Here is a 22746-nt window from a genome sequence, read left to right as displayed (position 1 = left end):
AGTGGTTCATTTTAATGAAGGTTAGATCATCCACATTTTGGGTAGCCAGACGAGTCCTTTTTTCGGTCAATATTGAACCAGCAGCACTGAATACTCATTCTGATAGCACACTAGCTGCTGGGCAAGCAAGCTCCTGCAATGCATATTCTGCCAATTCAGGCCAGGTGTCTATTTTGGATGCCCAATAATCAAATGAGAATGACGGTTGAGGGAGAACATCGATAAGGGAGGAAAAATAGTTAGTAACCATACTGGACAAATGTTGTCTCCTGTCACTTTGAATTGATGCTGCAGTACCTGTCCTGTCTGCGGTCATGGCGAATTCACTCCACAATCTGGTCAGAAAACCCCTCTGTCCAACGCCACTTCTGATTTGTGCAACTCTAACACCTCTGCCCTGTTGCCCCCTGCAGCTCGTGTGAGAACCATCACCGGCGCTGTGTGCTGGGAATGCCTGAATCAAATGGTCTACAAGAGTTGCTTGTTTGGTTGCTAATATTTGTTCGAGGTTCTCATGTGGAATATTTTGCAATTTGCCTTTATAGCGAGGATCAAGGAGGCAGGCCAACCAGTAATCGTCATCGGTCATCATTTTAATAATGCGTGGTTCCCTTTTGAGGATACGTAAGGCATAATCTGCCATGTGGGCCAAAGTTCGAGTTGTCAAATCTGCAGTTGTGCAGGGTTGAGGGACAGTTTCAGGCAAATCTATGTCACTTGTCTCCCTCAAAAAACCTGAACCCGGCCTTGCAACGCCACCAGTTTCTATTGGCCCCGGAGAAGCTTCCTCATTCAAAAAATACTCATCCCCATCATCCTCCTCATCCTTCTCCTCTTCGCCCGCTACCTCGTCCTGTAGACTGCCCTGACCAGACAATGGCTGACTGTCATCAAGGCTATCCTCTTCCTCGGCTGCAGACGCCTGCTCCTTTATGTGCATCAAACTTTGCATCAGCCAATGCACTAGGGGGATGCTCATGCTTATTATGGCGTTGTCTGCACTAACCAGCCATGTGCATTCCTTAAAATACTGAAGGACTTGACACAGGTCTTGTACCTCCGACCACTGCACACCTGACAACTCCATGTCTGCCATCCAACTGCCTGCCCGTGTATGTGTATCCTCCCACAAATACATAACAGCACGCCTCTGTTCGCACAGTCTCTGAAGCATGTGCAGTGTGGAGTTCCACCTTGTTGCAACGTCGATGATTAGGCGATGCTGGGGAAGGTTCAAAGACCGCTGATGGTTCTGCATACGGCTGGAGTGTACGGGCGAACGGCGGATATGTGTGCAAAGTCTGCGCACTTTGAGGAGCAGGTTGGGTAACCCCAGATAACTTTTCAGGAAGCACTGCACCACCAGGTTTAAGGTGTGAGCCAGGCAAGGAATGTGTTTCAGTTGGGAAAGGGCTATGGCAGCCATAAAATTCCTTCCGTTATCAATCACTACCTTGCCTGCCTCAAGATGTACAGTGTCCAGCCATGACTGAGTTTCTTTCTGCAAGAACTCAGACAGAACTTCCGCGGTGTGTCTGTTGTCGCCCAAACACTTCATTGCCAATACAGCCTGCTGACGCTTGCCACTAGCTGTCCAATAATGGGACACCTCGTGTGCAACAGTGGCAGCTGCGGATGAAGTGGTTGTGCGACTACGGTCTGTGGACGAGCTCTCGCTTCTGCAGGAGGACGAGGAGGAGGAGGAGGGGGGGCGAACGCCTACAGCCAACTGTTTCCTAGACCGTGGGCTAGGCAGAACTGGCCCAAAATTGCTGTCCCCTGTGGACCCTGCATCCACCACATTAACCTTTTCAGGCATTGCAGACTGAGCTTCTTTAACCGGATGTCCACGCTGTCCTACAATTGGTTTTGGTTTTGCCATGCGTTTTTGGCCAGATACTGGCCTGGCAGATGAAACCTGTTGTGATGTTGATGCCTGCTGCGGCTCCTCCTCCTCCACTTCAGAGCTACTGCCGCCTGCACCCTGTTCCCCCAATGGCTGCCAATCGGGGTCAGCAACTGGGTCATCTATGACCTCCTCTTCTCTCTCGTGTGCAACTTCGTCTGTGTCACCGTGTAAGCCGTTGGTATAGCGTTCGTGACTGGGCACCATAGTCTCACCAGGGTCTGATTCTGGATCAGTACACTGCGAGGGCAATGTTGTGGTCTGAGTCAAAGGAACAGCATAGTAATCTGGCTGTGGCTGTGCATCTGTGCACTCCATGTCCGATTCAACTTGTAATGGGCATGGCCTGTTAACTGTTTCACTTTCTAACCCAGGAACGGTATGTGTAAAGAAAAGGGAGCGTTCGAAGCCTTGTGTAGCCAGACGACGAACCTGGCTCAACAACTCGAGACTTAGGTGCTATATTGCTTTTCCCACGACCACCTGATGCTCCACCACCACTACCATCATTACCAGCTGGCAATGACCGCCCACGGCCACGACCTCTTCCACCAGACTTACTCATTGTTTGAAAAACGTAACCAAACTAACGCTATTTGTTACTGTAAAACCAGTTACAAGGTGAACTCAAACTTCTGTTGGATTTATATATCCCTTTATAGGTGGGTGAGACTGCAGGGATAATCAGGCCCAATGTATAACAGTACACAGCTTCAGTGGCAGACAGATATGCCACTAACAGGACTGACGCTGATGCAGACACTACCAATAAAAATCTCCCCCTTTCCATTTTTTCTGGGAGAATATTGAAGAAATGTGGCCCACTCTTATACGGTATATGTTCTGTGGCACAAAATTAGAGACAGATGCCACACACAGCACTGGCAATGAGGCAGAATTGCCAATCTTAATCTGCCACTATTTTTTTTTCAGGGAGAATTGAAAAGAAATCTGGCCCAGTATTACACACTAGGTTTAATGTGGCACAAAATTTGAGACAGATGGCACACACAGGAGTGGCACTGAAGCAGAAATGCCAATCTTAATCTCCCACTATTTTTTTTTTCAGGGAGAATTTAAAAGAAATCTGGCCCAGTATTACACACTAGGTTTAATGTGGCACAAAATTTGAGACAGGTGGCACACACAGCACTGGCAATGAACCAGAATTGCCAATCTTAATCTCCCGCTATTTTTATTTTTTCAGGGAGAATTTAAAAGAAATCTGGCCCAGTATTACACACAAGGTTTAATGTGGCACAAAATTTGAGACAGGTGGCACACACTGGAGTGGCACTGAAGAAGAAATGCCAATCTTAATCTCCCACTATTTTTTTTTTCAGGGAGAATTTAAAAGAAATCTGGCCCGGTATTGCACACTAGGTTTAATGTGGCACAAAATTTGAGACAGGTGGCACACACAGGAATGGCACTGAAGCAGAAATGCCAATCTTAATCTCCCACTATTTTTTTTTCAGGGAGAATTTAAAAAAAATCAGGCCCAGTATTACACACTAGGTTTAATGTGGCACAAAATTTGAGACAGGTGGCACACACAGGAGTGGCACTGAAGCAGAAATGCCAATCTTAATCTCCCACTATTTTTTTTTTCAGGGAGAATTTAAAAGAAATCTGGCCCAGTATTACACACTAGGTTTAATGTGGCACAAAATTTGAGACAGGTGGCACACACAGGAGTGGCACTGAAGCAGAAATGCCAATCTTAATCTCCCACTATTTTTTTTCAGGGAGAATTTAAAAGAAATCTGGCCCAGTATTACACACTAGGTTTAATGTGGCACAAAATTTGAGACAGGTGGCACACACAGGACTGGCACTGAAGCAGAAATGCCAATCTTAATCTCCCACTGTTTTTTTTTCAGGGAGAATTTAAAAGAAATCGGCCCAGTATTACACACTAGGTTTAATGTGGCACAAAATTAGAGACAGATGCCACACACAGCACTGGCACTGAGGCAAAATTGCCAATCTTAATCTCCCACTATTTTTTTTTATTTATGGGAGAATTGGCAAGAATTCAGGCCCACTGTTAGACTGTATGTTTTCTGTGCCAGAAAATGAGACACAGATGCCACACACAGGACTGCCACTGATACAGATTTGCCAATTTTAATCTACACCCTTTTTTTTTTTTTCTTCAGGGAGACTAGTGAATAAATCTGGGCCACTGTATTAGAGTATATTTTCTGTGGCAGAAAGTGGCTTGAAGAGATATAACGAAACAAAAAAAAAGGGACTGTCCTACAATTACTATCTCCCTGCAGTAATCTCAGCAAAGTATGGCAGGCAGCAATAACAAGGAGTGGACTGCTGCACAAAAAAGTCAAAAGTGTGGACAAACAAACAAGATAGCTGTGCAGAAAGGAAGGAGCAACAGGATTTGTGCTTTGAAAAAAGCAGTTGGTTTGCACAGTGGTGTACAAACAGCAATGCAGCTATCAGGGAGCCTTCTAGGGCAGCCCAATGAGCTACAGCGCTGAGGAAAAAAAATGTAGCTTCCACTGTCCCTGCAAACAAAAGGTGGTGTTGGACAGTGGAAATCGCTACAGCACAAGCGGTTTGGGGGTTAATGTACCCTGCCTAATGCTATTCCTGCTTCAGACGAAGCGGCAGCAACCTCTCCCTATGCTCAGATCAGCAGCAGTAAGATGGCGGTCGGCAGGAATGCCCCTTTATAGCCCCTGTGATGCCGCAGAAAGCAAGCCAATCACTGTAATGCCCTTCTCTAAGATGGTGGGGACTGAGACCTATGTCATCACGCTGCCCACACTCTGCGTCCACCTTCATTGGCTGAGAAATGGCGCTTTTCGCGTAATTGAAACGCAACTTTGGCTTGAAAGTCGCGTACTGCATGGCCGACCCCACACAGGGGGGAAACCCGACTTTGCCAAAAGTCGGCGACTTATGAAAATGACCGACCTGTTTCGCTCAACCCTACCCAGGACCCCTGTGCTGCAAGGCCAACAACTGAGCTACTGTGCTGCCCTAGTTATGATTATGGTAAGGTAATAACAAATAAATACAATGGCGGTATACAATTCTTCCAGCTGAATACCTAACATAGAAGCAGACCTTTCATCTGTTACATGCCCTAAATTGATTCCCTTGAGACCATCCAAGACTGACACTACTGGGAGCTTGCATACAGTACATAATTGTACAAGACATTCTGGGTTCTATAATAGCTAAAAGAAATCTAATAGTGGTTACAAGTAAAATAATTCTATCATTTATTTGGTCAGAAATACACATCTATGCAAATATAGAATCTAAAAATATAGTGGTGGACTCTAAAGTGAATCTGTCTGTAGGATCAATTCTCCTAAGCCACCTGCGTGGGAAGGTAAATCATAGGAAGCTGAATAAAATGACACCTTTATATCTGCGATCTGACTTCTTCCAGAGAAATTCATGTTTTTCTTAATATGTAAATGAGCTGGATTGGACATAGATCTCCATGAGAATCTGCCTCCAGAGCTTATTATAAATTAAAGGGGGTATTACCAATGTGAGACATGCAGACAAGGAGAGCACACTATCAGTCATTACATGTCTCACACTGGTAATGACTAGAGTTGAGCGACCTTGACCTTTTTAGAGTCGAGCCGGGTTTTGCGAAACCCGACTATGTCCAAAGTCGGGTCGAGTGAAATCGGCCGATTATGACGTAAAGTCGGGATCGACCGAAACACGAAACCCAATGCAAGTCAATGGGGCAGCATAGTCGGCAGTGAGTGGGGGCCAGGAAAACACCTAGAGTGCCCATTTTAATGTCAAAACCATCCATTCTTCTTAATGAAGCTTGTCAAGCGTAATTTACCTTAAAATAATTGGAAGGCATTTGAAATTGGGGGTCATTTGGCTAAAGTTGTGGGGGGTAGGGCTGGTTCAAGTAATTAGTGGGCCCAGTAAATCTGGACCACGTCACGGCAGTGGAGCAGGGAGAGGTAAGTATTTCAACTTTGCAAGTGCTGTGATCCTGAGCAAGCAGGGGGGGCCCACTCGTTGGCATTGGCACTGGCACAGGGCCCCTCAAAGTACAGCGGTGTGTTTGCACGGCGGGGGCGCCTCCCACCGGCAGCAACACTTTTGCGTACTATGAGAGGCCCTGTGCCAGTGACGTCGCCAACTAGTATTCCTCCCCCCACCTGATGAAGGAACCTGCACTTTCATCTGCACCTTCCTCTTTGTCCCCGTGTAAGGTGGTATGGTATGCGGGAAGAGCAACCTGACTTTCAGCAGGGTCACAATGTTGTTGTGTAGCGTGCACGGGGAATGTTGCGTTATGGGTCAATGTACCAGCAGACTCATCTATCACTGGCTGGGCAATGGGCACGATGAAGTGGAAACACAGATATAGGCCCAAAGAAGAAAGTGGGCTAAATGCAGTTCAAAATTGGTAACACAGGAATAACCAGGGGGCATTGCAGTGGAGGACAACTGGAATGAGAGGCTGACACAGAGAGTAGGGCCAAATCAGTAAGTAGTCGAAATGCAGTTCAAAATTGGCAACCGTAGTAAACAGGCGGCACAGCTTTGTTCAGTGGAGGAGAACAGCAAGGAGTGGCAGACACCGATAGTAGGCCCCAACCCAACTAGTAGGCCAAATGCAGTCTAACATTAACAACTACTTAACGAGAGGCTGAAAATGGAATTTCAGGACAGGAAACCAGGAGAACAGCAAGGAGTGGCAGACACCGATAGTAGGCCCCAAACCAACTAGTACGCCAAATGCAGTTGTTCCATTTAACCACAATTTAATGAGAGCCTGAAGATAGAAGCTCAGGAAAGGCAACCTGGGGAACACCTTGGAGTGTAACACACCATCTCTCTCCACCCCATACCCATTTTGTAGGCCTAATGCTGTGTACTTTTCTACAACTACTAAACGAGAGTCGGAAGACCGAAGCAATGGCAAGGAAACCTGGGGAACACCTTGGAGTGTAACACACCATCTCTCTCCACCCGATACCCATTTTGTAGGCCTAATGCAGTGTAGTTTTCTACAACTACTAAACGAGAGTCGGAAGATCGAAGCAATGGCGAGGAAACCTGGAGAACACCTTGGAGTGTAACACACCATCTCTCTCCACCCCATTCCCCATTTTTTAGGCCTAATGCAGCCTACTTTCCGACACCTACTAAACGAGAGCATGAAGATCGAAGCTCAGGAAAGGCAACCTGGGGAACACCTTGGAGTGTAACAACAACCTCTCTCTACACCACGGAAGGGCTGATTCTTAGGAAGGAAGGCTGTTGTAAATAAGCATTGCGCGCCCGAGGGTGATTATATTCTTATTCGGTATCTACTCACCCTCGGACGCGCCATGCTTCTTGATTTGTAATTAATGTTTATTTGCAATGTGCTTTTGACTTACTCAATTATTTTTTTAATTATTGATTTTATTAAATTAATAGTTTAACATCTTATTGGAAATAATTTAAAGGAGACGCGACAGGACAACACTCGGTGGATGCCATATCTGTGTTAACAACTCCAAAAAAACCTTTCAGTTAACTTCTTGCAGGAGAAAGTAATTGTAGCTGGTGGACCTTTTAGTACAGTTCCAGATTTTTGTTGTGTGTTTGTTTTTAATGTTAAAATGTCTGCATTTGAGATCTCAACACGATCTTATTTTTTATAATCAAAATAATTATTTTTTTATTTTAAGATGTTGGTTCAAGGGGTACACGGGCAGCAGTAGACAGGTCAGTGGAGGCCTAGTGGAAGGAGGGACCGCAGATGCGCCACTGTTTCACCCATACACAATTTGTAGGCCTAATGCAGCGTAGTTTCCAACAGCTAGTAAACGAGAGCCGGAAGATCGAAGCTCAGGAAAGGCAACCTGGGGAACACCTTGGAGTGTAACAACAACCTCTCTCTACACCACGGAAGGGCTGATTCTTAGGAAGGAAGGCTGTTGTAAATAAGCATTGCGCGCCCGAGGGTGATTATATTCTTATTCGGTATCTACTCACCCTCGGACGCGCCATGCTTCTTGATTTGTAATTAATGTTTATTTGCAATGTGCTTTTGACTTACTCAATTATTTTTTTAATTATTGATTTTATTAAATTAATAGTTTAACATCTTATTGGAAATAATTTAAAGGAGACGCGACAGGACAACACTCGGTGGATGCCATATCTGTGTTAACAACTCCAAAAAAACCTTTCAGTTAACTTCTTGCAGGAGAAAGTAATTGTAGCTGGTGGACCTTTTTAGTACAGTTCCAGATTTTTGTTGTGTGTTTGTTTTTAATGTTAAAATGTCTGCATTTGAGATCTCAACACGATCTTATTTTTTATAATCAAAATAATTATTTTTTTATTTTAAGATGTTGGTTCAAGGGGTACACGGGCAGCAGTAGACAGGTCAGTGGAGGCCTAGTGGAAGGAGGGACCGCAGATGCGCCACTGTTTCACCCATACACAATTTGTAGGCCTAATGCAGCGTAGTTTCCAACAGCTAGTAAACGAGAGCCGGAAGATCGAAGCTCAGGAAAGGCAACCTGGGGAACACCTTGGAGTGTAACAACAACCTCTCTCTACACCACGGAAGGGCTGATTCTTAGGAAGGAAGGCTGTTGTAAATAAGCATTGCGCGCCCGAGGGTGATTATATTCTTATTCGGTATCTACTCACCCTCGGACGCGCCATGCTTCTTGATTTGTAATTAATGTTTATTTGCAATGTGCTTTTGACTTACTCAATTATTTTTTTAATTATTGATTTTATTAAATTAATAGTTTAACATCTTATTGGAAATAATTTAAAGGAGACGCGACAGGACAACACTCGGTGGATGCCATATCTGTGTTAACAACTCCAAAAAAACCTTTCAGTTAACTTCTTGCAGGAGAAAGTAATTGTAGCTGGTGGACCTTTTTAGTACAGTTCCAGATTTTTGTTGTGTGTTTGTTTTTAATGTTAAAATGTCTGCATTTGAGATCTCAACACGATCTTATTTTTTATAATCAAATTAATTTTTTAAATATTTTATTAGGTTGGTTCAAGGGGTACACGGGCCGCAGTAGACAGGTCAGTGGAGGCCTAGTGGAAGGAGTGACCGCAGACAGGCATCGAAGGCCTAAAATAATAACACATGGCTGTAGGCAATTTTAAATTGGTTCCAGGGTTACACGGGCAGCAGTGGTGTGGTCAGTGGAGGCCTAGTGGAAGGAGTGACCGCAGACAGGCATCGAAGGCCTAAAATATTAACACATGGCTGTAGGCAATTTTAAATTGGTTCCAGGGGTACTTGGGCAGCAGTGCCCTGGTCAGTGTAGTAGTAGTTGAAAGAATGTACCGCAGACAGGCATCGAAGGCCTAAAATAAAAAAATTGGGCTGGCTGTAGGCAATTTTAAATTGGTTCCAGGGTTACACGGGCAGCAGTGGTGTGGTCAGTGGAGGCCTAGTGGAAGGAGTGACCGCAGACAGGCATCGAAGGCCTAAAATAATAACACATGGCTGTAGGCAATTTTAAATTGGTTCCAGGGTTACACGGGCAGCAGTGGTGTGGTCAGTGGAGGCCTAGTGGAAGGAGTGACCGCAGACAGGCATCGAAGGCCTAAAATATTAACACATGGCTGTAGGCAATTTTAAATTGGTTCCAGGGGTACTTGGGCAGCAGTGCCCTGGTCAGTGTAGTAGTAGTTGAAAGAATGTACCGCAGACAGGCATCGAAGGCCTAAAATAAAAAAATTGGGCTGGCTGTAGGCAATTTTAAATTGGTTCCAGGGTTACACGGGCAGCAGTGGTGTGGTCAGTGGAGGCCTAGTGGAAGGAGTGACCGCAGACAGGCATCGAAGGCCTAAAATAATAACACATGGCTGTAGGCAATTTTAAATTGGTTCCAGGGTTACACGGGCAGCAGTGGTGTGGTCAGTGGAGGCCTAGTGGAAGGAGTGACCGCAGACAGGCATCGAAGGCCTAAAATATTAACACATGGCTGTAGGCAATTTTAAATTGGTTCCAGGGGTACTTGGGCAGCAGTGCCCTGGTCAGTGTAGTAGTAGTTGAAAGAATGTACCGCAGACAGGCATCGAAGGCCTAAAATAAAAAAATTGGGCTGGCTGTAGGCAATTTTAAATTGGTTCCAGGGTTACACGGGCAGCAGTGGTGTGGTCAGTGGAGGCCTAGTGGAAGGAGTGACCGCAGACAGGCATCGACGGCCTAAAATAATCACACATGGCTGTAGGCAATTTTAAATTGGTTCCAGGGGTACACGGGCAGCAGTGGTCTGGTCAGTGGAAGTCTAGTGGAAGGAGTGACCGCAGACAGGCTTCGAAGGCCTAACATAACAAAAATGTCAAAACAATGGTATTGTCAGTGCCAGTCATTGAAGGATGTCAGCGCCTAGACTACACATTGGTGAAGCTGTGAGAGATAATTTTGCTAGTGGTAGAGCACTGTTTGAGCTGGGGGGGGGGGGAACTGGCTTGTGGCCGGCGGTACAGGCACAGGGCCCCTCATATTACAACGGTGAGTCTGACGTTGGGTGCGCACCACCACCGCCAGAGACACTTTATTGTACTATGAGGGACCCAGTGGCAGTGCCGTCGACCAAAAGCGGGCTCACCCACCTCTTCAGACAAACAGCACTCTCAAGGGTCCAAGCGCAAAGTGGCGATAGCACGACCCCGTGTGGGGAGTTTGGCCATTTCGTGAGGTGGAAACATGTCGTATGCTGGACAATCAGGTGAAGAAAATTACGAGATTGGAAAAGTCATTCAGAATAGTCCACAGGCAAGACCTTTTCATAGGAAAGCTAGGTGTCAGCCGGGCAGGGTGGGGCAAAAGATTTTGAAATCCAGTTGTGGTTCATTTTAATGAAGGTTAGATCATCTACATTTTGGGTAGACAGACGAGTCCTTTTTTCTGTTAGTATTGAACCTGCAGCACTGAATACTCTTTCTGATAGGACACTAGCTGCCGGGCAAGCAAGCTCCTGCAATGCATATTCTGCCAATTCTGGCCAGGTGTCTAATTTGGATGCCCAGTAATCAAATGGGAATGACGGTTGAGGGAGAACGTCGATAAGGGATGAAAAATAGTTTGTAACCATACTGGACAAATGTTGTCTCCTGTCACTTTGAATTGATGCTGCAGTACCTGTCCTGTCTGCGGTCCTAGAAAAATCACTCCACAACCTGGTCAGAAAACCCCTCTGGCCAACGCCACTTCTGATTTCTGCCCCTCTAACACCTCTGGTCTGCTGGCCCCTGGAGCTCGTGTGAGAACGATCACGGGCGCTGTGTGCAGGGAATGCCAGAAGCAAACGGTCAACAAGAGTTGATTGTTTTGTTGCTAATATTAGTTCCAAGTTCTCATGTGGCATAATATTTTGCAATTTGCCTTTATAGCGAGGATCAAGGAGGCAGGCCAACCAGTAATCGTCATCGTTCATCATTTTTGTAATGCGTGTGTCCCTTTTGAGGATACGCAAGGCATAATCCGCCATGTGGGCCAAAGTTCCCGTTGTCAAATCTGCGGTTGTGCTTGGTTGAGGGGCAGTTGCAGGCAAATCTACGTCACTTGTGTCCCTCAAAAAACCAGAACCCGGCCTTGCCACGCCACCAATTTCCCGTGCCCCCGGGAAAGCTTCCTCATTAAAAATATACTCATCCCCATCATCCTCCTCATCCTCCACCTCCTCTTCGCCCGGTACCTCGTCATGTACACTGCCCTGACCAGACAATCGCTGACTGTCATCAAGGCTTTCCTCTTCCTCTGGTGCAGACGCCTGATCCTTTATGTGCGTCAAACTTTGCATCAGCAGACGCATTAGGGGGATGCTCATGCTTATTATGGCGTTGTCTGCACTAACCAGCCGTGTGCATTCCTCAAAACACTGAAGGACTTGACACATGTCTTGAATCTTCGACCACTGCACACCTGACAACTCCATGTCTGCCATCCTACTGCCTGCCCGTGTATGTGTATCCTCCCACAAAAACATAACAGCCCGCCTCTGTTCGCACAGTCTCTGAAGCATGTGCAGTGTTGAGTTCCACCTTGTTGCAACGTCTATGATTAGGCGATGCTGGGGAAGGTTCAAAGAACGCTGATAGGTCTGCATACGGCTGGAGTGTACAGGCGAACGGCGGATATGTGCGCAAAGTCCACGCACTTTGAGGAGCAGGTCGGATAACCCCGGATAACTTTTCAGGAAGCACTGCACCACCAGGTTTAAGGTGTGAGCCAGGCAAGGAATGTGTTTCAGTTGGGAAAGGGAGATGGCAGCCATGAAATTCCTTCCGTTATCACTCACTACCTTGCCTGCCTCAAGATCTACAGTGCCCAGCCACGACTGCGTTTCTTGCTGCAAGAACTCGGACAGAACTTCCGCGGTGTGTCTATTGTCGCCCAAACACTTCATAGCCAATACAGCCTGCTGACGTATGCCAGTAGCTGCCCCATAATGGGAGACCTGGTGTGCAACAGTGGCAGGTGCGGATGGAGTGTTTGTGCGACTGCGGTCTGTGGACGAGCTCTTGCTTCTGCAGGAGGACGAGGAGGAGGAGGAGGAGGAGGGGGTGCGAACGGCTACAGACAACTGTTTACTAGACCGTGGGCTAGGCAGAACTGTCCCAAACTTGCTGTCCCCTGTGGACCCTGAATCCACCACATTTACCCAGTGTGCCGTGATGGACACGTAACGTCCCTGGCCATGCCTACTGGTCCATGCATCTGTTGTCAGGTGCACCTTTGTGCTCACAGATTGCCTGAGTGCATGGACGATGCGCTCTTTAACATGCTGGTGGAGGGCTGGGATGGCTTTTCTGGAAAAAAAGTGTCGACTGGGTAGCTCGTAGCGTGGTACAGCGTAGTCCATCAGGTCTTTGAAAGCTTCGCTTTCAACTAACCGGTAGGGCATCATCTCTAACGAGATTAGTCTAGCTATGTGGGCGTTCAAACCCTGTGTACGCGGATGCGAGGCTAAGTACTTCCTTTTTCTAACCATAGTCTCATGTAGGGTGAGCTGGACTGGAGAGATGGAGATCGTGGAACTAGCGGGGGTGCCGGTGGACATGGCAGACTGAGAGACGGTGGGAGATGGTATTGTTGCCGCCGGTGCCCTAGATGCAGTGTTTCCTACTACGAAACTGGTGATTCCCTGACCCTGACTGCTTTGGCCTGGCAAAGATACCTGCACAGATACAGCAGGTGGTGCGCTAAATGGTGGTCCTACACTGCCGGAAGGGATGTTGCGTTGATGACTAGCTTCATTGGCCGAGGGTGCAACAACCTTAAGGGACGTTTGGTAGTTAGTCCAAGCTTTCAAATGCATGGTGGTTAAATGTCTATGCATGCAACTAGTATTGAGACTTTTCAGATTCTGACCTCTGCTTAAGGAAGTAGAACATTTTTGACAGATGACTTTGCGCTGATCAATTGGATGTTGTTTAAAAAAATGCCAGACTGCACTCTTTCTAGCATCGGATACCTTTTCAGGCATTGCAGACTGAGCTTTAACCGGATGGCCACGCTGTCCTCCACCAGGTTTTGGCTTTGCCACGCGTTTTGGGCAAGATACGGGCCCGGCAGATGGAACCTGTGGCGATGTTGATGCCTGCTGCGGCCCCTCCTCCTCCTCTGCTTCAGAACTGCTGCCGCCTGCACCCTGTTCCCCCAATGGCTGCCAATCGGGGTCAAGAACTGGGTCATCTAATAACTCTTCTTGTACCTCCTGCGCAACTTCGTCTGTGTCACCGTGTCGTTCGGTGGTATAGCGTTCGTGATGGGGCAACATAGTCTCATCAGGGTCTGATTCTTGATCAGCACCCTGCGAGGGCAATGTTGTGGTCTGAGTCAAAGGACCAGCATAGTAGTCTGGCTGTGGCTGTGCGTCACTGCACTCCATGTCAGATTCAATTTGTAATGGGCATGGACTGTTAACTGCTTCACTTTCTAAGCCAGGGACGGTATGTGTAAAGAGCTCCATGGAGTAACCCGTTGTGTCGCCTGCTGCATTCTTCTCTGTTGTTGTTTTTGCTGAAGAGGACAAGGAAGTGACTTGTCCCTGACCGTGAACATCCACTAACGACGCGCTGCTTTTACTTTTACCAGTTTCACGAGAGGAGGCAAAAGAGCTAGAGGCTGAGTCAGCAAGATAAGCCAAAACTTGCTCTTGCTGCTCCGGCTTTAAAAGCGGTTTTCCTAATCCCAGAAAAGGGAGCGTTCGAGGCCTTGTGTAGCCGGACGACGAACCTGGCTCCACAGCTCCAGACTTAGGTGCAATATTTTTTTCCCCACGACCACCTGATGCTCCACCACTACCACTACCCTCATTACCAGCTGACAATGAACGCCCCCGGCCACGACCTCTTCCACTAGACTTCCTCATTGTTTTAAAAACGTAACCAAACTAACGTTATTTGTTGCAGTCACACAACTTACACGGTGAGCTATAACTTCAGTATGATTTAGCTACCCCTTTACAGGTTGGTGAGACCACCGCGAAAATCAGGCACAATGTTACACACTCTTTTTTTGGTGGCTGCAAATTAGAGAGATGCCCCACACGCAGGACTGTCACTGAAGCACAAATGTTAATATTAATGTCACACTATTATTTGTTTTTTATTTTTATTTTTTTCAGGAACACTTTAGAAACCCCCCCAAAAAAAAAAGAAATTTGATTTTTGCAGGGAGAATTTAGAAAACAAATGTAACAAACTATATGCTTTCTATGGGCCACTGAGTGAGAGATGACGCACACAGGAATCAGGAGTGGCACACAAGCCCAGAGGCCAATATTTTTCTACCAATGATTGATGGAGTTATTTTCTCTGGTAGATTTTGGAACCCAAATCAAGGAAAAAAAATATAGGCTTTCTATGGACCACAATTGGAGAGAGAGAGAGAGAGAGAGAGAGAGAGAGAGAGAGAGAGATGGCACACCCAGGAGTCAAGACTGGCACACAAGCAGAAAGGCCAATATTAATCTCCCACTGTTTTTTTTTTTTTTTTTTTTTTTGTCAGGGAGACTTTAGAAAAAAAAATAATAAAAAAAATATGATTTTATCAGGAAGAATTTAGAAACCAAATAAAATAAAATGATTTTTTCAGGGAGAATTTATAAAACAAATAAAAACAAAAATAGGCGTTCTATGGCCCACTGACTGAGAGATGACGCACACAGGAATCAGGAGTGGCACACAAGCCCAGAGGCCAATATTTTTCTACCAATGATTGATGTAGTTATTTTCTCTGGTAGATTTTGGAACCCAAATCAAGGAAAAAAAATATAGGCTTTCTATGGACCACAATTGGAGAGAGAGAGAGAGAGAGAGAGAGAGAGAGAGAGAGAGATGGCACACCCAGGAGTCAAGACTGGCACACAAGCAGAAAGGCCAATATTAATCTCCCACTGTTTTTTTTGGTTGTTTTTTTTTTTTTTTTTCAGGGAGACTTTAGAAAAAAAAATAATAAAAAAAATATGATTTTATCAGGAAGAATTTAGAAACCAAATAAAATAAAATGATTTTTTCAGGGAGAATTTAGAAAACAAATAAAACCAAAAATAGGCGTTCTATGGCCCACTGACTGAGAGATGACGCACCCAGGAGTCAAGACTGGCACACAAGCAGAAAGGCCAATATTAATCTCCCACTGTTTTTTTTTTTTTTTTTTTTTTTTTCAGGGAGACTTTAGAAAAAAAAATAATAAAAAAAATATGATTTTATCAGGAAGAATTTAGAAACCAAATAAAATAAAATGATTTTTTCAGGGAGAATTTACAAAACAAATAAAAACAAAAATAGGCGTTCTATGGCCCACTGACTGAGAGATGACGCACCCAGGAGTCAAGACTGGCACACAAGCAGAAAGGCCAATATTAATCTCCCACTGTTTTTTTTTTTTTTTTTTCAGGGAGACTTTAGAAAAAAAAATAATAAAAAAAATATGATTTTATCAGGAAGAATTTAGAAACCAAATAAAATAAAATGATTTTTTCAGGGAGAATTTATAAAACAAATAAAAACAAAAATAGGCGTTCTATGGCCCACTGACTGAGAGATGACGCACACAGGAATCAGAAGTGGCACACAAGCCCAGAGGCCAATATTTTTCTACCAATGATTGATGTAGTTATTTTCTCTGGTAGATTTTGGAACCCAAATCAAGGAAAAAAAATATAGGCTTTCTATGGACCACAATTGGAGAGAGAGAGAGAGAGAGAGAGAGAGAGAGAGAGAGAGAGAGATGGCACACCCAGGAGTCAAGACTGGCACACAAGCAGAAAGGCCAATATTAATCTCCCACTGTTTTTTTTGGTTGTTTTTTTTTTTTTTTTTCAGGGAGACTTTAGAAAAAAAAATAATAAAAAAAATATGATTTTATCAGGAAGAATTTAGAAACCAAATAAAATAAAATGATTTTTTCAGGGAGAATTTAGAAAACAAATAAAACCAAAAATAGGCGTTCTATGGCCCACTGACTGAGAGATGACGCACCCAGGAGTCAAGACTGGCACACAAGCAGAAAGGCCAATATTAATCTCCCACTGTTTTTTTTTTTTTTTTTTTTTTTTTCAGGGAGACTTTAGAAAAAAAAATAATAAAAAAAATATGATTTTATCAGGAAGAATTTAGAAACCAAATAAAATAAAATGATTTTTTGCAGGGAGAATTTAGAAAACAAATAAAACCAAAAATAGGCGTTCTATGGCCCACTGACTAAGAGAGAGAGAGAGAGATGGAACGCTTAGTACTGGCACACAAGCCCAAAGGGCAATATTAATCTCCCTTTTTTTTTCCAGGGAGAATTTCTAAAACCCCCCCCAAAAAAAAAATAGGCTTTCTATGGCCCACTATTTGTGAGAGAGATGGGACGCTCAGGACTGGCACAGATGGCACGCTCAGGACTGGCACAGAAGCCCAGAGGCCAATATTAATCTCCCTTTTTTTCTGGGAGAATTTATAAAACCAAAAAAAAAATTAAATAGGCTTTCTATGGCCCACTATTTGTGAGAGAGATGGCACGCTCAGGACTGGCACAGATGGCACGCTCACAACTGGCACACAAGCCCAGAGGCCAATATTAATCTCCCTTTTTTCAGGGAAAATTTATAAAACCAAAAAAAAAATTAAATAGGCTTTCTATGGCCCACTATTTGTGAGAGAGATGGGACGCTCAGGACTGGCACAGATGGCACGCTCAGGACTGGCACAGAAGCCCAGAGGCCAATATTAATCTCCCTTTTTTTCTGGGAGAATTTATAAAACCAAAAAAAAAATTAAATAGGCTTTCTATGGCCCACTATTTGTGAGAGAGATGGGACGCTCAGGACTGGCACAGATGGCACGCTCAGGACTGGCACAGAAGCCCAGAGGCCAATATTAATCTCCCTTTTTTTCTGGGAGAATTTATAAAACCAAAAAAATATTTAAATAGGCTTTCTATGGCCCACTATTTGTGAGAGAGATGGCACGCTCAGGACTGGCACAGATGGCACGCTCACAACTGGCACACAAGCCCAGAGGCCAATATTAATCTCCCTTTTTTCAGGGAGAATTTATAAAACCCCAAAAAAAATAAAATAGGCTTTCTATGGCCCACTATTTGTGAGAGAGATGGCACACTCAGGACTGGCACACAAGCCCAAAGGCCAATATTAATCTCCCACTGTATTTTTATCAGGGAGAATTTATACACCCCACAAAAAAAAATACAGAAAAATGAAAAGGCTTTCTATGGCCCACTATGTGAGAGAGATGGCACACACAGGGATGGCACTCTAGCAGAAATGCCAAATTGCCAATCTTAATCTCCCACCAAAAAAAAAAAAAAAAAAAAACAGGGAATGTCCTACAATTACTATCTCCCTGCCTGCAGTAATCTCAGCCAGGTATGGCAGGCAGCTACTATCTCCCTGCCTGCAGTAATCTCAGCCAGGTATGGCAGGCAGCAATAAGGAGTGGACTGATGCACAAATGAAATAAAAAGTGTGGACAAACAAAAAAGATAGCTGTGCAGAAAGGAAGGAACAAGAGGATTTGTGCTTTGAAAAAAGCAGTTGGTTTGCACAGCGGCGTACACACAGCAATGCAGCTATCAGGGAGCCTTCTAGGGCAGCCCAATGAGCTACAGCGCTGAGGGGAAAAAAAAAAACTTCCACTGTCCCTGCACACCGAGGGTGGTGTTGGACAGTGCAAATCGCTGCAGCACAAGCGGTTTTGTGGTTAATGGACCCTGCCTAACGCTATCCCTGCTTCTGACAAAGCGGCAGCAACCTCTCCCTAAGCTCAGATCAGCAGCAGTAAGATGGCGGTCGGCGGGAACGCCTCTTTATAGCCCCTGTGACGTCGCAGACAGCAAGCCAATCACTGCAATGCCCTTCTCTAAGATGGTGGGGACCAGGACCTATGTCATCACGCTGCCCACACTCTGCGTTTACCTTCATTGGCTGAGAAATGGCGCTTTTCGCGTCATTGAAACGCGACTTTGGCGCGAAAGTCGCGTACCGCATGGCCGACCACGCACAGGGGTCGGATCGGGTTTCATGAAACCCCGACTTAGCCAAAAGTCGGCGACTTTTGAAAATGTTCGACCCGTTTCGCTCAACCCTAGTAATGACCCCTTTCAGTTAAAATAACCTGTGGAGGCAGAAACTCAGGGAGATTTAGGTCTAGCCCATAGATCTTAACAGTTTATTAACATACAGTTATATGAAAAAGTTTGGGCACCCCTTTTAATCTTAAGCTTAATGTTTTATAAAATTGTTTTTTTTGCAACAGCTATTTCAGTTTCATATATCAAATAACTGTTGGACACAGTAATGTTTCTGCCTTGAAGTGAGGTTTATTGTACTAACAGAAAATGTGCAATCTGCATTCAAACAAAATTTGACAGGTGCATAAGTATGGGTACCCCATCAGAAAAGTGACATTAATATTTAGTAGATCCACTTTTTGCAAAAATAACAGCCTCTAGTCCCTTCCTGTAGCTTTTAATGAGTTCCTGGATCCTGGATGAAGGTATTTTTGACCATTCCTCTTTACAAAACAATTCCAGTTCAGTTACGTTTGATGGTCGCCGAGCATGGACAGCCCTCTTCAAATGATCCCACAGATGTTCAATGATATTCAGGTCTGGGGACTGGGATGGCCATTCCAGAACAGTGTAATTGTTCCTCTGCATGAATGCCTGAGTAGATTTGGAGCCGTGTTTTGGATCAATGTCTTGCTGAAAGATCCATCCCCTGCGACTACGGTCTGTGGACGAGCTCTCGCTTCTGCAGGAAGACGAGGAGGAGGAGGAGGGGGGGCGAACGCCTACAGCCAACTGTTTCCTAGACCGTGGGCTAGGCAGAACTGGCCCAAAACTGCTGTCCCCTGTGGACCCTGCATCCACCACATTAACCTTTTCAGGCATTGCAGACTGAGCTTCTTTAACCGGATGTCCACGCTGTCCTACAACTGGTTTTGGTTTTGCCACCCGTTTTTGGCCAGATACTGGCCTGGCAGATGGAACCTGTTGTGATGTTGATGCCTGCTGCGGCTCCTCCTCCTCCACTTCAGAGCTACTGCCACCTGCACCCTGTTCCCCCAATGGCTGCCAATCGGGGTCAACAACTGGGTCATCTATGACCTCCTCTTCTATCTCGTGTGCAACTTTGTCTGTGTCACCGTGTAAGCCGTTGGTATAGCGTTCGTGACGGGGCACCATAGTCTCATCAGGGTCTTATTCTGGATCAGTACACTGCGAGGGCAATGTTGTGGTCTGAGTCAAAGGAACAGCATAGTAATCTGGCTGTGGCTGTGCATCTGTGCACTCCATGTCCGATTCAACTTGTAATGGGCATGGCCTGTTAACTGTTTCACTTTCTAACCCAGGAACGGTATGTGTAAAGAGCTCCATGGAGTAACCCGTTGTGTCGCCTGAAACATCCTTCTCTGTTGTTCTTGGTGAAGAAGAAAAGGATGTGACTTGTCCCTGACCGTGAACATCCACTAACGATGCTCTGCTTTTACATTTAGCAGTTTCAGAAGAGGAGGCAAAGGAGCTAGAGGCTGAGTCAGCAAGGAAAGCCAAAACTTGTTCTTGCTGCTCCAGCTTTAAAAGCGGTTTTCCTACTCCCAGAAAAGGGAGCGTTCGAGGCCTTGTGTAGCCAGACGACGAACCTGGCTCAACAACTCGAGACTTAGGTGCTATATTGCTTTTCCCACGACCACCTGATGCTCCACCACCACTACCATCATTACCAGCTGGCAATGACCACCCACGGCCACGACCTCTTCCACCAGACTTACTCATTGTTTGAAAAACGTAACCAAACTAACGCTATTTGTTACTGTAAAACCAGTTACAAGGTGAACTCAAACTTCTGTTGGATTTATATATCCCTTTATAGGTGGGTAAGACTGCAGGGAAAATCAGGTCCAATGTATAACAGTACACAGCTTCAGTGGCAGACAGATATGCCACTAACAGGACTGACGCTGATGCAGACACTACCAATAAAAATCTCCCCCTTTCTATTTTTTCTGGGAGAATATTGAAGAAATGTGGCCCACTCTTATACGGTATATGTTCTGTGGCACAAAATTAGAGACAGATGCAACACACAGCACTGGCAATGAGGCAGAATTGCCAATCTTAATCTCCCACTATTTTTTTTTTCAGGGAGAATTTAAAAGAAATCGGCCCAGTATTACACACTAGGTTTAATGTGGCACAAAATTTGAGACAGGTGGCACACACAGGAGTGGCACTGAAGCAGAAATGCCAATCTTAATCTCCCACTATTTTTTTTTTCAGGGAGAATTTAAAAGAAATCTGGCCCAGTATTACACACTAGGTTTAATGTGGCACAAAATTTGAGACAGGTGGCACACACAGGAGTGGCACTGAAGCAGAAATGCCAATCTTAATCTACCACTATTTTTTTTTTCAGGGAGAATTTAAAAGAAATCTGGCCCAGTATTACACACTAGGTTTAATGTGGCACAAAATTAGAGACAGATGCCACACACAGCACTGGCACTGAGGCAAAATTGCCAATCTCCCACTATTTTTTTTTATTTATGGGAGAATTGGGAAGAATTCAGGCCCACTGTTAGACTGTATGTTTTCTGTGCCAGAAAATGAGACACAGATGCCACACACAGGACTGCCACTGATACAGATTTGCCAATTTTAATCTGCACCCTTTTTTTTTTCTTCAGGGAGACTAGTGAATAAATCTGGGCCACTGTATTAGAGTATATTTTCTGTGGCAGAAAGTGGCTTGAAGAGATATAACAAAACAAAAAAAAGGGACTGTCCTACAATTACTATCTCCCTGCAGTAATCTCAGCAAAGTATGGCAGGCAGCAATAACAAGGAGTGGACTGCTGCACAAAAAAGTCAAAAGTGTGGACAAACAAACAAGATAGCTGTGCAGAAAGGAAGGAGCAACAGGATTTGTGCTTTGAAAAAAGCAGTTGGTTTGCACAGCGGTGTACAAACAGCAATGCAGCTATCAGGGAGCCTTCTAGGGCAGCCCAATGAGCTACAGCGCTGAGGAAAAAAAATGTAGCCTCCACTGTCCCTGCAAACAAAAGGTGGTGTTGGACAGTGGAAATCGCTACAGCACAAGCGGTTTGGGGGTTAATGTACCCTGCCTAATGCTATTCCTGCTTCAGACGAAGCGGCAGCAACCTCTCCCTAGGCTCAGATCAGCAGCAGTAAGATGGCGGTCGGCAGGAATGCCCCTTTATAGCCCCTGTGATGCCGCAGAAAGCAAGCCAATCACTGTAATGCCCTTCTCTAAGATGGTGGGGACTGAGACCTATGTCATCACGCTGCCCACACTCTGCGTCCACCTTCATTGGCTGAGAAATGGCGCTTTTCGCGTAATTGAAACGCAACTTTGGCTTGAAAGTCGCGTACTGCATGGCCGACCCCACACAGGGGGGAAACCCGACTTTGCCAAAAGTCGGCGACTTATGAAAATGACCGACCTGTTTCGCTCAACCCTTCCCAGGACCCCTGTGCTGCAAGGCCAACAACTAAGCTACTGTGCTGCCCTAGTTATGATTATGGTAAGGTAATAACAAATAAATACAATGGTGGTATACAATTCTTCCAGCTGAATACCTAACATAGAAGCAGACCTTTCATCTGTTACATGCCCTAAATTGATTCCCTTGAGACCATCCAAGACTGACACTACTGGGAGCTTGCATACAGTACATAATTGTACAAGACATTCTGGGTTCTATAATAGCTAAAATAAATCTAATAGTGGTTACAAGTAAAATAATTCTATCATTTATTTGGTCAGAAATACACATCTATGCAAATATAGAATCTAAAAATATAATGGTGGACTCTAAAGTGAATCTGTCTGTAGGATCAATTCTCCTAAGCCACCTGCATGGGAAGGTAAATCATAGGAAGCTGAATAAAATGACACCTTTATATCTGCGATCTGACTTCTTCCAGAGAAATTCATGTTTTTCTTAATATGTAAATGAGCGGGACTGGACATAGATCTCCATGAGAATCTGCCTCCAGAGCTTATTATAAATTAAAGGGGGTATTACCAATGTGAGACATGCAGACAAGGAGAGCACACTATCAGTCATTACATGTCTCACACTGGTAATGACCCCTTTCAGTTAAAATAACCTGTGGAGGCAGAAACTCAGGGAGATTTAGGTCTAGCCCATAGATCTTAACAGTTTATTAACATACAGTTATATGAAAAAGTTTGGGCACCCCTTTTAATCTTAAGCTTAATGTTTTATAAAAATTGTTTTTTTTGCAACAGCTATTTCAGTTTCATATATCAAATAACTGTTGGACACAGTAATGTTTCTGCCTT

The sequence above is a fragment of the Ranitomeya imitator genome, chromosome 5 (assembly GCF_032444005.1).
Source record: "Ranitomeya imitator isolate aRanImi1 chromosome 5, aRanImi1.pri, whole genome shotgun sequence".
Lineage (NCBI taxonomy): Eukaryota > Metazoa > Chordata > Amphibia > Anura > Dendrobatidae > Ranitomeya > Ranitomeya imitator.
This window is presented reverse-complemented; position numbering follows the sequence as displayed.